Source organism: Periplaneta americana, chromosome 14, assembly GCF_040183065.1.
Source record: "Periplaneta americana isolate PAMFEO1 chromosome 14, P.americana_PAMFEO1_priV1, whole genome shotgun sequence".
NCBI classification, from domain to species: Eukaryota; Metazoa; Arthropoda; class Insecta; order Blattodea; family Blattidae; genus Periplaneta; species Periplaneta americana.
Genome location: NC_091130.1, coordinates 148591410 through 148609619, shown reverse-complemented (window position 1 = coordinate 148609619; position 18210 = coordinate 148591410). Strand labels below are relative to the sequence as shown.

Here is an 18210-nt window from a genome sequence, read left to right as displayed (position 1 = left end):
CGGAAAGCATTGTTGTACATTGGTATTTTTCTTATTTTATAATTGTTATGGGAATTCAGAAATTATTATATTATGTTGGCGGAATTGGAAACATAAAAAATTATATGCACAAAACAGATGTATACGTTCATTTGAACCTTCACAACAATGTAAACGCAAAGAACAATTTGTTTAAAGCATTTCTTAATTAATTTTTTATGTTTCCAATTCCGCCAACATAATATAATAATTTCTGAATTCCCATAACAATTGTAAAATAAGAAAAATACCAATGTACAACAATGCTTTCCGGCATTGTTAGTAGTAATTATATCCTGCATCAGTATAGTAATATTATATACCAATATTCATCAATTCAATGAATATTTGTAAAGGAACTATTAAAAAAACTTTAAAATCAAGATTATTCTAATAATTTTCACACCTCTGTAGGTGAAATTGCAGTGGTAAGTTTCCAATTTATAATTATTACTATGTTAAACGTCTCTAAAAATCATATGTTAAAAGCCTAAAGCAGTAAAATCAATATGTGTCTTAAGCGGTAAGAAGAGAGAAATTGTTATGTGTGTTACGTTGGGAATACTGAATGTGGTATTTCACACTTACCGCGTATTGGTTTTGTGTGGAAAGCAAGCAAATACGCACGTTCTTGCACAAATATATTTTTCAATTGTAATATTTAAATCGTAATATAAGAAGAAAAATACTTTGCTAAATTTAAATTGGAGTTACATTAGTAAGGACTAACCTATCTGGACAAACTACATATCTCACAACACAATAAATCACTAACAATTGGCTCATTCATCCACATAGTAAGCCTCTCTCTCTACGACTAAATAGGAGCGAGAAGTGTTTAGGAAGAACTCATTGTTCATACCCTTCTAAGTATAGCTTGCCGCTGATGAAACAGTAGAAGCTTCATCTCACACCATTCTCCAAATTTTAAAGAACATGAATTCCTATTCACCTATGCTTAACTTAACAAGTGGAAATTTGACTTTTGTCCACGAATTTTACTTGAAGCAAGTAAAGAAATAGGTTTGGAAATAAATCCCGAAAAGACGAAGTATATGATTATGTCTCGTGACGAGAATATTGTACGTAATGGAATATATAAAAATTGGAAATTTATCCTTTGAAGAGGTGGAAAAATTCAAATACCTGGGAGCAACAGTAACAAATATAAATGATACTCGGGAGGAAATTAAACGCAGAATAAATATGGAAAATGCGTGTTATTATTCGGTTGAGAAGCTTTTATCATCCAGTCTGCTGTCAAAAAATCTGAAAGTTAGAATTTATAAAACACTTATATTACCGGTTGTTCTTTATGGTTGTGAAACTTGGACTATCACTTTGAGAGAGGAGCATAGGTTAAGGGTGTTTGAGAATGAGGTGCTTAGGAAAATATTTGGGGCTAAGAGGGATGAAATTACAGGAGAATGGAGAAAGTTACACACCACAGAACTGCACGCATTGTATTCTTTATCTGACATAATTAGGAACATTAAATCCAGACGTTTGAAATGGGCAGGGCATGTAGCACGTATGGGCGAATCCAGAAATGCATATAGAGTGTTAGTTGGGAGGCCGGAGGGAAAAAGACCTTTAGGGAGGCCGAGACGTAGATGGGAAGATAATATAAAAATGGACTTGAGGGAGGTGGGATATGATGATCAAAGCTCGGAACTTGGGGACTTAAGTCCTTGCACGCGGCTAAACGACCGGACTTCAATGTCAACAAACTCCCGCTTCCCGCACGGAGGTACTGTCAGGTCTGCTAGAAAAGTGGTTACTGGCTGGAACAACATATTGATAGTATTATGGTAAGTCGAAACACGTAATTTTATAGCATGTATAATAAAAATAAACATCAGCAATATATCAAATTTACTGTTCTGCTCTGTATATTTTATTACAGTGTATGACTACGAACATTCGAAGATTTTCGAACCCATAACTTCTTCGCCTTTTAGTTAAACATGGTTTGAAACGAGAAAAACTTATTCCACGTCACATGAAATGATGGGAGCAAACTTAAAATAAATGTTTTAACTGTCACTGTTTTTTGTTCGATTTTCAGCAGTTGCTAGCTGATCTCATATCTGAGAAAGATAAGTATATCCTAAATTTTTCTCGAAAATAGTTTTCAATTTGTGTGTCACTACTAAGGCAGGTCCCTCGATGATTTGATCCATGGCTATGGACCAATTTTCCACCAATTTAAGGGACTGCAATGTCTTTCAATGAATGCCGTTTCCAGCCTTTAGTTTGTGTGTGGCACAACTTACAAAATATAAGCTCTCCATTCGAAGAAAATAATGTATCTACTCCGAATTCCTCCACGAAATTCTGTACCTAAAATTAAAAAAAATATACTTTCAAACTTCTATAATACCCATTCGAATAACACATATTTTCTAATTCCTCTAACAGACCATTCATTTGTAATTCTCTAATTGTCATTGGCTTCAACATAACACAGTTTCCTCGTCCGTATATGTGACCACTTTCTTAGTACACACGACTGTCCCTGAGCACTTGCAGCGTGAGCTTTGTGTACGCTGTACCTGTAGCCTTACCATGCACACGACCCAAGTCCCCAAGTTCCGAGCTTTGATGATGATAGAGACTGGATTAATCTTGCTCAGGATAGGAACCAATGGCGGGCTTATGTGAGGGCGACAATGAACCTCTGGGTTTCTTAAAAGCCATAAGTAAGTAAAGCACTCTTTCTTTCCTTCCTGTTGTAGAGAGGCAGCGCTCTCTGTAGCATTCGTTCCCCGCTGCTGGGCAATGAGGAAGTCAAGGGGGCGGTGACTGACCCGGATACTTACCCCCTGGAGTGGACTGCCTGTTCGGCGCCGGTACTGCCCGCAGCTACCAACAGGACTTCCTCACCTTGAAATGCGTAATGAACGCACTTCCGCCTCAGATACGCATGCGGTTATGCGGTTGATTGCTCGTGCTTCGATGCTGGCTAGCAGGCCACTCGGCGAATGTAAGACAGACACCCTCAAAAGAGCGTAGGCATCCATCCTAACACACCGGTTCTCTACGTCCTCTTGAGCGAGATTTCAAAAACGTTTGGTGATTCATTGTGTTTTCCATCAAGTTCATTATAGCTGATTCTCAACAGTAATCTCATAGACGTTTTGATTTATCTAGAGAAAATCAAAACTCGAGTGGGATTTAATTGACTATTACACGATTAGAAGAAAGTATATAAAGATTAGAAGTAACAAAGTACTCCAATACAATAAAATATTAATTGACTTACGAAAATACAACTGTCTTCAAATGTATTATTGTACCATCTCAACATTACAAATATTACGCTAGATGCATGCTAGATGGCAGTAGTGAGTTATGATTACTAGCAATGCCTTCTCGTCGAGAAGTTGTCGATCTATATACACGATGGCAATGTTACTAGTTAAGAAGGCTTTGTTGATTCAGTTTCATTTTTATTAAAATGCAACATTCCACTTCAATTATCCGAATCCCAGTAATCAACGTCACTTGACAGATAATTTTCAATAAATCTTAATATTAAACAATCTCTGATACGTGGCTATCCATAATATCATATAGCAGAAGCTATAACATAACCTAACTAATATACACAAGTGTTAGAAAAGTTTTAATTAACGACGATGACATAAAAAATTAAAAATAAATACTTTTAAAAGGAATAATTATTGAATGTAGAATTTTCAAATTTGAATGTGGTTGGTGGTTCAATTGATGTTATATTGGACGTGTGCGTAATAGAAGTGGAACTCGTTGATGTAGGCCTACATGGTGTATTCAACTTATTCAGAATTTCCGAATGAATAATTTTAAAAGGAATAATTATTGAATGTAAAATTTTCAAATTTGAATGTGGTTGGTGGTTCAATTGATGTTATATTGGACGTGTGCGTAATAGAAGTGGAACTCGTTGATTTAGGCCTACATGGTGTATTCAACTTATTCAGGATTTCCGAATAGTGCTCTTCATTTATTTGTAAATCCGATTTCAGAAGATGCATAGGTATGATCAGTGATTTTTATTAATTGTTGTTCTTGAATGCCAATGCGAATCATATTTGAAACTGCTGTGCATCGACTGGAGTGGTTTGTAATTATATATATATATATATTTTTTTTTTTGACGTCCAGACCAGCGCAGTTTCAAATGTTGACAAACAAAGAAACAAATGCTAGGGACGCGATAAAATTAAACAAATGCTAGGGACGCGATGAAATTGTGCGATAAGCAGCCATGATTGGTTGAAATACGTCCTTTCGTACCGTTTTATTGGTTAAAAGTAGTATGACGTAGTAGGAGTATAATACAGTAGTCAAAATAATCTGCAAAAGCAGCACACGAACTGAATAAAAAAGCGAAAAAGCATGGTATGATAATATTAAATCTTAGAAAATGATTTAGGAAAGTTCTGGACGATAATATTAGTAAGGATAGTTTATTTTGAGTAGGGACCGGATTTTTATGTAATTACATATTATATTTCTTTCACCCTAACCGTATATAAGTAACAAATCTTTGCAAATCTTGTAATTACCATTAATATATTAAAATTTGATACTACATATTTTTACATATTTACCCCACATTACATATTATGGCTTGGTATTACATAAATCTACATATTTAGGAGTTTTATTCATTTTTACTTCTCTGAAAGCAAAAAAGAAAACTTCAGCTTCTTCAAGGAACGACCACTCTTATAAATTGAGGGAAAGAAGACAGAGGACGGACACTGGAAAGTTTTCTTTTCTCAATCGTACTATCAGGGACTGGAATGCTTTATCTGCAGACTTACTAAAGGCCTTACCAACAACCAAACATGTATTTAAAAAAAAGGCTTAAGGACTTTACTAATAGACGATAATTATACACAGTATTTAAAGGGTGTAATTGATATTTTGTTATTGAAGTGTTCTATCAGTGAAGAATTATGTTGTGTCAGTGAAGTGTGTTGAGTAGGTGAAACGTGTTCCTGTCAGTGAAGCTTTATAGTTTACAGTGGCAGTGCAAAGTATTTGAACAGTGAAATGTTTTTGAAGTGTTAATGAAATCAGGATAGGATCAGTGAAATGTGTCGTAGTTCCAGTGCAGTGAGTGAGTTGACAGCGAAATGAGTGTAGTGTTGAAAGGTACTTGTGCAGATATGAACATGTCATACTCGTGGGTTTTAGTTCGAACATAGGTTTAAGATACAAATTAGATTTACTTTAAATGTTATTTTAACTGATCGTGCTTCATTTAATTTAGGATGTTCCCTGTTATTATTATTATTATTATTATTATTATTATTATTATTATTATTATTATTATTAATTATTGTTAGTATTAATTATTAGTATTATTATTAATTGTATTTTTTATTAATTGTGTTTATTATTGTCTTTATTGAGTGTAATTAGTTACCACTGCCACCGGGTATATACCCATTGCAGTGTGAATAAATACGTACATACAAGTTTACAATTTGAAATACACAGATTTAAAAAGCCTTTTTACCTACCCAAGAAATGATATATTTCGGGACGAAACATAACGCCCTTAGTTCCAGGAAGTAATAGAGGCACTCACCCCATACCGCCCACTGTAAATATGAGTGAACAAAAGGAAACCTTTCTCATACAACTACCTTGTATTGTATAAATCACTCAGAAAGTGGTGTTGCCTTCATGTGGTGGAGTGGGACGAGGACGATGATTTGTCTCGAACTATAATTGTTCTGCACACGTCTTAACAAGCCGTTCCCATGCAATTTGCAACCTTACCCACCCTCTTCCTAATCCTTCCAGGAAAAACCCGTGACAAGTCTGATATGAGACTTTCAGGTTATTGCTTGACCTCTTTATTTTAAATTTAGTAGACCTATACGGAAATGGGATTTTCCGTGCAATTAGAAAGTATGGTTCTCGGCTGGAATAATCCTACCCTTCTGAATAAGAAAGGAATGTCACTTTTCAAATAACAGTTTGTAAATGCCTATAATTTGAGGTTTTATTAGGTACTTCTTTCTTAGAGGGAGCAGCTAAAATGCATATGTCTCACATCTCTTATTTTCTCCTAATCCAGTAAAGCGAAACAGTGCTTGCAGTACTGTTGTGTCATTCATTTCACTCAGTTCTCTAGTTTTAGTACTTACAGTACCTATAAAGTGCAAGTGAGTTTATCTACTGCTTTTAACTAACTAAAATGGCCCCTATATCTTCAACAGTAACAACAAAAATAAAATCATGGATTGCGATGGGAAAAGCTTTCACTACATATGGAAAAATAGTAATGTGTCAAGTATGCCGTAAAAAAGTCGGGTCCTCTATGAAATCACAACTGGAGAGTCTTACCTATCCTATACCTGCCAGATATTGATATTAATAATATTTTCATGATTTTACATATTTTGGTACATATTCAGCTTATTTTTCTCACATAAATATGTAGGGGAGAGTCGGGTAGTATCGGACATCGGGTAATATCGGACAGTGAGTTTCTTTCATCTACCACACGATGATAGTACCTGATTGACATGGTTACGTTTCTGTGATGTCGCATAGAGAAACGTAACCATGTCATTCAGGTACTACCATATGCTGGTAGATGAAAGAAACGCACTGTCCGATATTACCCGATGTCCGATACTACCCGACTCTCCCCTACATATTTCACACCTTGATATTACATAAAAATCCGGTCCCTAATTATGAGTGTTGTTTGTGGTTAAGAAATGGATGATCAAACTAAAGTAAACTTGAAATGTTTCATATGAAACAATTTTTATCTCAGAAAAGAAGTAAAAACAAGCAAATTTGTATTAAACTGTTTTGTTTGAAATGTCTCAAAGAATAACCCCCTGAAATTAATGGCATTACTTACGGTTTACTCTCTGTACTAGGGTTTAGGCGTTTTCGTAACGATCAGATTCGTCACTGGTATGTTTCGTCACCGTAGGATTCTTGCTTTGTTACAGAATATGTTTCGTCACGTTCAGAAAATTCTACATCATGTATCGTTGAACACCAGTGTACCCATCTACATACCCCAATGCGAATGGTACCAACATACAAGCGTGTAATCTCCATCGACAATCCGGAAACAAACGGACTGTGTAGTAGTTTTGTTTTTTCCGGGCGTGTAGAGCTGGAGTGACCGCGCCGGAAGAACAGATAAGTGGCAAGGCCGGACAATGCCACTGTCATGGTGTGGCGACTTGATGATAGACGTGGGGCATTTATAAAACATCTGTTATGCTTGAGAGCTTTTAGTGCCAATGATAACCCACAGTGTCCCAGGCGGAATTAAAATATCAGATTACATTTTGCACAATATCTCATTCATTGAAGATCAGATGCTATTTAGAGATATTATAAATTGCACCCGGGGAGCTTCAGAAAATAATAAACGATTTCTCTCTATTAATTTCTGTTAAAATAGAACAAAACTGAGATGAAAAATAGCAGAAAATAATGAAATAACTGAACAAATATATGAGTTGAACCTTCTGATATTAACGCAGCTTATGGCCAGAAGGAAAACATTAATAGTTGTGACGTTCATTGATTAAAGTTCTCGTTAACACTTTGTTAAAAACATAAAATTTAATTTGTCATATGTTAAAAGTGTTAAAATTGTTAAAAAGGTATTTACCTATGACAGACGGCCCGTTTCGACGCTTTGTGTCGTCTTCTTCAGTGTGGTTCAAGAGACACTGAAGACGACACATAGCGTCGAAACGGACCGTCTGTCATAGGTAAATATCTTTTTAACAATTTTAACACTTTTAACGTATGACAAATTAAATTTTAAGTTGTGACGTTTTGTTAAGTGACCTAAGTTCTGAACTGTCAGTCAAGTTACAGCGAGCTCAGAATATGTGCGTCAGATACGTGTGCAACATCCGACGATATGATAACATATCACCGTCCTTCACAAGTCTTTCGTGGCTCCGACTTAAAGAACGCAGAACTTTACACTCTTTGTCTTTGCTCTTTCGAATTCTGCACACCTCAACACCAAATTACCTTTCGTCTCGTTTCTCTTATCTATACTCTAACCATAACGTAAATACCAGATCACTTATCTGTGGCACGCTAAGTATACCTCTTCATAGAACATCTTGTTATTCATCATCTTTTACAGTATCCACCTCGCGTCAATGGAATTCCTTGTCACAAAGTATTAGGGGCTGCAAGACAATAAACACCTTTAAAAACAGCTTAAGAGATAACCTTATTATCATTTCACTCCAATCATACTGATTTAAACTATCACTGACTACATTGTTACTTCTTTCTTTAGACATCATCCTGATAGTGCTGTATTTTCAAAATTGTCTCATAATAATCTCTTTCTATTATCTATCATTATTGAAAATATTTTAACATTCTATGTATTTTAGCTTAATTCTGCTACATAGTTTGTATTTCAGTGTTTAATTAATACTTAATAGTATTTTGTTGTTTAATTCGTAAATAACTCTTGTATACATGTAGTTCTTTTCTAAATCAAATTGTTGAATTCTTTGTAAGTTCATACATATGTATGTATACTTTTTGCTGGTTGCGTGGAAGAGAAGACCTTACGACCTTAACTCTGCCAGCTAAAATTTATTATTATAGTTATTATTATTATTATCATTATTATTATTATTATTATTATTATTATTATTATTATTATTATTATTGTATCTGCTAAGTTAATTTTTTCTTATTATCTAATATTATTTGAAATGTATTAACATTCTATGTATTTTAGCTTAATTCTGCTACACAGTTTGTATTTCAGTGTTTAATCAATAGTTCATAGTATTTTGTTGTTTAATTCGTAAATAACTCTTGTATACATGCAACTCTCATCTAAATCAATTGTTGAATTCTTGTAAGTTCATGCGTATGTATATATAGGGGAGAGTCGGGTAGTATCGGACATCGGGTAATATCGGACAGTGAGTTTCTTTCATCTACCACACGATGATAGTACCTGATTGACATGGTTACGTTTCTGTGATGTCGCATAGAGAAACGTAACCATGTCATTCAGGTACTACCATATGGTGGTAGATGAAAGAAACGCACTGTCCGATATTACCCGATGTCCGATACTACCCGACTCTCCCCTACTTTTTGCTGGTTGAGTGGAAGAGAAGGCCTTACTGCCTTAACTCTGCCAGCTAAAATAGATTATTATTATTATTATTATTATTATTATTATTATTATTATTATTATTATTATTATTATTATATACGCCTATAAACTAAATTAAAAGTATAAAACCACGTATATCCCCACATTAATATATGGAGCCGAGACATGGTCTCTGACCTCCAAACATAAGAGTCAACTACAAGCCATGAAAATGAGATATTTAAGAAGAATAGAAGGAAAAACTAGAATACGGAACCAAACAATAAGGCTTGGTCTAGGAATTGATCCTCTCGTAGAACAAATAAAATTATCACAATTAAGGTGGTTTGGACATCTGGCTAGAATGAACAATGAAAGATACCCAAAAATAGATTGGCAAATTAGAATGGAGGGAAAAAGACCTAATGGAAGACCGAGGCAGACCTGGGAACAAGGAATCCAAGATACCATGCGGGAGAGAGGGATCGAATGGAAAGAGGCAAGGTCCATTGCTCAGGACCGTGAGAGATGGAAGACTCTTTGTAAAACGTCTACACCAGGTGGTAGAAGAGGATCGAGTAAGAAAGAAGAAGAATATACGCCTATACGACGTAAAGACGTAAATTGGTTAGGTCTATAACATTTCAATAGTGCAACGTTCCAGAATACCAAAAGAGATGATCCGGTACTTCCCCGGAGGAAGATGATCTGTGAGTTGGCCATTCCGAAGATGACAGGAGACCGTAACAGACCAATAGGCCTATTATTTGATAGAGAGTTGATGATGGTGTATTGCCCTATTTTACTGACTGACCTCTCCAGCGGCAACAAAACGAAACTTCAACATGCTCATAATTTGTGTGTACGTTTTGTAAGCAATGTTCGCAGATATGGTCATATTACCTCATCCCTGGAAGCAATAGACTAGTTTAAACTAGATAAGAAAAGAAATTTATATTCACTTCTCTTTCTCTTCGAAATCTTCAACTCTTCTATTCCCTCGTACCTGTCTTCTCGCTTCACTTACCTTTCTTCCCACCACAATCTGAACACAGGCTCTCGCCATGAAACAATATTAACAATACCAACTCCTCGCACCCCCTTATACTCATCCTCTTTCACAATAGCCCTGCCAAGACTCTGGAATTCGCTACCTGCTAGCATCAGGGACTGTCGAAATAAAATTGAATTCAAACGCAAACTTACTAGGCACTTGGTCAGTAATCGAGACTCGTTCAGACATGGTTTCTTGTAAATAGTTATCTTATTCTATCACAACATATTTCAATATCCGGTAATTTCATCATCATATCATTTTATTACTCTAGGTTTAATCTGTAGGCCCACTTCAGTAAAAAAAATCTTTTTTTGTTCTTAACGTTCACGATAAATTGTCTAGCCTTTATTAATCAGGTAATCTTTTTGTACTTTGATTTTTATTGTAATTGTAATTGTAAATTTATTATTAATTATAATTATAATTGGAATTGTATTCTTAATAATGTAGTTGTAATCCACTGGTGAGGGGAAGAAAAGGTCTGATGACATTATCTCTACCAGGTTAAATAAATAAATAAATAAATAAATAAATAAATACTACTACTAATATATGTGATGAATTACAAAAAGATTAGTATGAAATTGTAATACTGGTACGAATGAATGAATGAAAACTTATTCAAAAAATTGTGAAGCTATTTATCTAAGAGGCCCAGGATTATTGCAAGGCTGGATTAACATACAATCGAACTTCGATATCTCGAAGTGCTTTAGAAGACTGATAATGCTTCGACTTATCGAAAATTCGAGATATAGAAAATGTGAAAAAATTCCAACAGACCTACCATAAATTATAATTTATAATTATTATTTATGACAATCATCACCGCTTAACTTTCAACATAGAGAAATCGTGGTTGTCCATAGATTCTTTCTTTGCTTTTCAGGACGACGATTTTTTCAATTCATAACAAACTTCGAGAAGAATAATGTTAAAGACATATAATTATGTGGTGCTCATTGTGCTGTACCGTAACAGTACAGACATCTACCTGTAATGATTGACATGGGTAAGATTAGTACTAACTGGTTGATTCCTGAAGAAGGACACTTTCAAGAAGAGAAAAATATTAATGTAAAAAATCTAAATTATGGTTTATTTAACGAAGCTCGCAACTGCAGAGGTTATATCAGCATCGCCGGCATGCCGGAATTTTGTCCCGCAGGAGTTCTTTTACATGCCAGTAAATCTACTGACATGAGCCTATCGCATTTAAGCACATTTAAATGCCATCGACCTGGGCCGAGATTGAACCCGCAAACTCGAGCACAGAGGGCCAGCTCTATACCGACTACGCTACCGAGGCCGACAATACTAATGTACAATACTTGTTAAAGTAATTGTATTACATCACATTCATTAAATTCTGCTTTTACATGTGTTCGTAACTTTCATTTTGACCTTAAAATCCAGTTAAAGAATGTGTATTTCTTACTGGGCAGAGGATTATTCATCAAGATATCGAAAAAAATCGAGTAATAATACTTAGAGATATAAAAGAAGTATTACATGTAAATTAGGCCTATGATTCCATAGGGAAATTAAAATTGAAGAGTCCACTGCAAAAATGATGGATGTCACTTTCTTGTCGAAAATGAACCAAGACTGTCAATGCATAGCTTAAGACATATAGAATGTACATAGAGAGTTATATGGCATTAACACTCATAGTCATTGTCCAGTAATGATCGGAAAATCACAGTTAAGCTTTGAGCGCTAAGCATTTCAAACTTTCAATTGCTTCTCCTGCAAAATGTATTCCAAATGACATCCATCATTCTTGCAGTGGACTCTTAAATTATTTTGAGGTATCGAAAAATCGAGTTGTAGAAGTTTGATTTAAGGATCTTAAAAGTATTTATTTCAGTCACTGACTTCACAGCATATGTTTAAGGTGCTACACCTTTACATTACATATTTTAAAAGACGTATGAACGTTTTCGTTGGTCTACGCCAACATCATCAGATACGAAGTACATTTTAGCAATATCAGTGCTCTCTACATAATATCTGCAAATACAAAACATATTTAATGACATGCAAAATGAGACATATTAAAAACCAACATTGCTGTGATACACATTGACATTCATATATATAAATGCAAGTCTTCACATATGAGATAATAAAATGACATGATTTAAAAGTGATAAAAATAATAAAATATAAAACTAAGATAAAAAGTATTATGAATGTGAAGAGTTGCAAAATTACAGTAATTACATTTATTATATTCATATTTCTGTTTCACAATAATATATATATATATATATATATATATATATATATATATATATTTCCACCATTCAGAAACGTATGCATCATGGTTTGTGTCACGTAATCATTTGAATATTTTTCAAGTTTACATGGTTTTATTATAAATGTCAATATATTATACGTTGGGTTGTTTGGTGTTGATTAATAATGTATTTTTGATTTCGTCGATAATGCTGTTCCTCCAATCTGGAAGTAATTGAAATCAATAAGTTGATGACCCAATTTTAACGGATTTAACATTAAGTAAGTGACAATCAAGGCAGTCATATATGAATATCAATGTGTATCACAGCAATGTTGGTTTTTAATATGTCTCATTTTGCATGCCACTAAATACTCGTATGTTTTGTTTTTGTAGATATTATGTAGAGAACACTGATACTGCTGAAATGTACTTCGTATCTGATGATGTTGGCGTAGACCAACGAAAACGTTGATACGTCTTTTAAATATGTAATGTAAAGGTGTAGCACCTTAAACATATGCTGTGAAGTCAGTGACTGAAATAAATACTTTTAAGATCCAATATAGACTTCTCTGAAAATTAAAAATGAATTGCAAAATTTGACTTAAGGAGTTGAACTGTATAAAATAGCAGCAGAATGACATTACCTACACTTTCTCAGTATTAAGAAAACTTAATTCTATTTTAAAATCGCTATAAAACAGGGCCAAATCTTCGTCTATAGAACAATGGCAACTTGTAGATACTATTTTTCAATGGTTGCATTTCTGATTTTGTCTGGTAATTAAATTAAATTATTATTAAAATTCCGGTTTTACTGTATTTTGTTTAACCTCGTGTGTGAATATTCGCTGTGCAAATTGGCAATCTTGTTTTCTCTTCGCTCTGTAGAAGTCCTTTCAAATAGGAGCAGATTTGTAGATTCAATTAACATTGTGCGCTAAAGTTCTGGTTTTGATCTTATCTCTTCTAAATTTATGAACGACGTACCTGCGATTCTGCCAAAGTCCAAGTCCTTAAAAGTCTGCCAGGACCATTAAACGGAATTCAGCAAAGGGTCGGCAAACTATGGCCTTCACGCCACATGGGGCCCGCATGATTTCTATGATGAACCGTTTTGATACTATTTATTCTACAATTAGGACATCTGGCTGACATCTACGGCTGACCACTAGGATCCAGAATACAAACAGAGGTTAATTTAAAAATAAAATACAATATGTTTTGGGGAGAGAACACAAAATAGTGATAAACTTAAAAATAAAGTACAATTGGATTTTCTGAGAAACATGAGATGAAAGTACAATAAAAAATAATTGAAATTAAGTAAATAATATTATGTAGTGTTATACAAGTGAATGTGTAAAATGGACAACGAATCTCTCAATTCCATCAGAAAAATTTTATTAATATCCTCATTAGAAAATTTAAGAGAATGGAGAATAGTTTTGGTTAACTTAAATGAAGTTACCCTAGCGCCAAAAAGAAGTCCTTTCACTTCCCATGCATTAATATTCATTTTGTATCTCTCACTGAAGTGAGGAATACATGGGTTGTAAATAGACTTCTTTTCATCGTTAACGTTATTGGCTTGTTGATCATCCTTCTCAAAACGGACAGTGGGGTCAAGAATGAGGCTTCTTTGATTCCGGCGATCGATGGCTATAATGTCTGCTCTTCTCGTTGACCCATTCTCAGCCAAGCAGTGCACTTCTTCGTAAACCTCCCACTTTGCCTTCTGAAGAGTGGTTGCGATGGAACTTCTCACTTTATGGTAGCGATTGTTCCTCAGTAATTTTAGGACAATAACCCAAAATAATCCTGTGATTGAGGTTCTGGCTGATATGTACATCTATTATCAGGCAGTACATCTCACTTGACGATATATGTCAGAGGAAGAACAATATTGTTTGTATCTGAAGTCTGACTAGTGGACTATGTAGCTAGTTGGCGATGTATGCAATAGAGGGGGGAAAGGAACTGGCCACCCTACCCCATTATCTCCTGGCTTAATTGCCTCGTAAGTGGTACTTTTTTGGTATCATTTTTGAGGTTCAGACCTGTCTTCGGACAGTTGACTAAACAACAACCCAACACATGCCCAAGGGTTTCTACTTCGCTGCATCCTAGATGGCAACAGTTTTGATCTTGGAAGGAACGGCCTGGCACAGATCGTACTGCTGCGATGCTTGTGGACATCTTTATGGCATTGGTCCACTCTGATGTTGAGATTCCTCTTCTATTATTATAGACTAACCAAAGCCACCGTTTCTGGCGTGTGAAATAAGTAGTGGGAACGTTGAGAGCGAGTATCTTATCTTTGTCACATTGTGTGGAAGAGAAAGCTGACAACTATGATTGGCAGACTGCTGACGTGACTTCTGTTTAGAAGGTGCCACCCTCTCTCAGCCGAAGTGACAACAGATGTCATTGACTGGGCAAAGTACTCAAGGACACGCCTCCCCAGAAGCGCGAAGTGCGAGTATCTTGCTTTTACCGCAGTCAGTGAACAGTAAGACTGACAACAAACACTGTGATTGGCAGATTGATGACGTGACGTATATTTGGGTAGTACCGTTCTCAGCTACACGGCAACAAGTGCTCACTGACTGGCTTTTTGCCTAAGAACACACGCCAGAAACGCTGACGCTGGCTGTACTAATCCAAGAGTTGTCTTTTTTTTTGGATCTTCACTGTAAGGCACCACTCATTTACGTTTTTGTGGAAAACGACACCAATTATTATTATTATTATTATTATTATTATTATTATTATTATTATTATTATTATTATTATTATTATTTAAGGCGATTTTTAACTTTCACAATTTGGACATTTTATTCGTTCTCTTTGCTCTTTTTCTATTGCTTCTGCTCCCCTTCCTCCAGATAATAGTTATCGTTGCCCTGTGCAGCTAAAATTGCTTTGTCTTCAGTAATGTTTTATCCAGAGGTCTATTCCACAATTCAGTTCTTCAACTTTTCACTTTGCAGTTTGCACTCTTCATTCCAATATCACTTATCAGAATTTGTTCGCAGAGTGAAAAGGAAAAGTAGGGAAATTTTTAAAATATATTATTGATTTTGTTCCACCATTACAACAATTTAAAAAAATGTAAAGTCACATGCTGAAAAATGAATGGAACTTTTGCAGAGAACGAACTCTCTTTGCCATTAAGATTAAATTCATTATAGGCCTATTCAGAATATATTTGCTTTGGGTTCAAAATAATTTGGAGAAGAAATAAGATAAGAAGAGAAAATTTACTATTATGTCATTCGAGTGACGTAATACTCCCCCCCCCCCTCAAAAAGTATGTGCTTGGGAGTTGCCCACAGGGAGAAGTAAGAATAAAACGTCACAACATCATACGTTCTATGATCGCAGATGCACTTCGATCCAAAAATCTAGACGTTCACGAGGAAGTTCATTGTATTGCTGATGGTGGAAGCAATCGTAGGATCGATATCATAGCTATAAATAGGAATAAACAGACAGCCGAAATAATTGATCCTACCATCAGATTTGAAATCTGAGTCACTCAATCATCTGAAGTGAACGAAGAGAAAAAGAAAATCTACGAGCCCACGATTCAGTACCTATCGGCGAAATACAACATAGAAAAAATCACAGTTACCGGTCTCTACTTCGGAGCGAGAGGCACCATCCCGAAAGCCTTTGTAAAGTGGAGGGAAAAATACAAGCTGACGAGAGATCTTCAAGATGCTATCGTCACCACCATAATACAATTTTCTGTAGCGATATTTCGTCAGCATCTTTATGGTGTACATTCAATTTAAATTACACTTGGTTCTATTTTTTTTCCTTATGTTTTATTCACTTTTGTCTGAAACCTGTTTATATAATTTTTCATTTTAAATTTTATTGTGAGCTATTCTGTCGCAGGGCAAACCCAAAATATTGGATCAGACTACTAAATTAAAATTAACAGGATAAATTTCCATAACCTAAGTTTGCCTCAATCCTGTGAATGTAATCGAATTACGCCAACTCAAGAAAATTATGTTTTTGAAAGAATTTGAGCCTATCCTAGAACCAAAAACAAGGAGAAGTTCATATCTTTCAATTAAATAATATTTATGTATTCAAAGCTTGCCGCATACTTCTTAGTGGACGTTGTTGGGTATAGTTTTGTTATTTTTCATTATCATACACTTATTTTGTCTCAATTCTGCAGGGTTAGCGCATTTTTCAGACGAATTTAACAATCATATTTATTCGAAATTTCGTACAATTGGCGAATGTCCTCCATTTTCCAGACTTGTCAACTTTCCAGACTTTACAGCAATACACGATCCCAAGTTGGCACTGCCTACAACGAAACAGTGATCGAAGAGATAGACTTGGGATTGTTACATGGAAACGAAGGGTGAAGACGTCACAAACGTGTACAAAGACATGGACTTTGGCTATTTCTTGTCGGTCACTCTGCTTAGCAGAGCTAACATCTGAAGAAATATCGATTTCACAAAAAAAAAAAAAAAAAAAAAAAAAAGCTTGGGCCATTGTTTTACTTGGGACCTCAATTAAATTCATTTACATTCTCAAAGCATAGGCCTATTTTCTTTGGATTACAAACAACACGGGCGCTAGAAAAAAGGCGAGGGGTGATAAAAAGAGAAACCAAGAGTCAGGAAGTGATAGGGAAGAAAGTAGTGTAAAGAATAAGGGTGCGAGTGTAAGTGGAAATCTAGTATGTGAAAGTGAAAGCGTGGGGGGAAAAATAAAAAAGGAATAGAAGAAGAAATAAATAGAAAGACAGACAAAGTCAGAAATAAGGCAGAGACGAACAATAAAGAAAGGTCAGAATTTGCGACAGTTGAGGATTTAGCAGCGATATTTGATATGTGTAAAAAAAAAAGTGGGGTTGTGATCAAAAAGTTCTAGTAAAGTGAAACTGAAAAAGATCGAGAAGTATATAGGGGAGAGAGAAAGTGTATAAGCAGATGTGTAAAATAAAATATAAGTATTTATAGGAAGTGAGAATAGTGACAAAGGATTAGGTGTAAGCAGAATAGTGAGAAAGTGAAAGTGAGCGCAAATAGGAATGAGAGAAAATAGTGAGAAAGGGTTTAGAGAAATGAACAAGTGACAGCATAAAATTAGTACTAACATTTGAATGTTGGAATAGTAATTGAATAAAAGGTCAAAGAACAAATAGGCAAATAATTCAATATGATAATTTATAGAGAAAAATTGAAATTGAGATTTTAGCGAATAGTACTTAGAGGATAAGGGGGGTGTGAAAGTAGTATATAATATTAGATATATTAGGATTAATGAACAAATAGAGGATAGCAAATGAAATGTAGGGAAATACTGAAGGGGAGATTGACCAAGTAACAAAAAAGGTACATAGTGTAATTGGGAGTATTTGTGTAGACGCGTACTGCAAATAATGTGTTATTGTAATAATATGTTAATGGTGGCACCGGATACAGAAATGTGAGGTACACCATTACATGTAAAGAAGTGCTGTGAAGAAATATATATCATATCATTTTACTTTGGATTAGATATTTACCACAAAATGCCATGATTTTCGCTTTATTTGTTGAAATATCCATGTTCTATTTATCAGAGATGCTGTGTAATTTACAGTAATGTCACAGGAGGTCTGAGATTTGCCGATAAATCCACGAGTGAAGCGAGTGGATTTATTTGGGAAACCTTAGACCTGGTGTGACATTTATTAGGACTATTTCGTGAATAAAATAAAAATGTAAATAATATATCCCTAAA

At 34.9% G+C, this 18210-nt stretch overlaps 1 protein-coding gene across 2 annotated transcripts in view; it reads right to left on the bottom strand.

Moving 5' to 3' along the window:
* Positions 1-7092, bottom strand: part of LOC138713832 (glutamate receptor U1-like) — a 56825-nt gene extending 49733 nt beyond the window's left edge. The window contains exon 1 of one of the 2 annotated variants that reach the window (XM_069846274.1): positions 6899-7092. The gene's annotated coding sequence lies outside the window, so the exon portion shown is untranslated. Of the gene's footprint in view, positions 1-2904; positions 3154-6898 lie in introns of those variants that run through there. The other variant, XM_069846273.1, reaches the window with a different exon arrangement.
* Positions 7093-18210: the final 11118 nt, after the last annotated feature.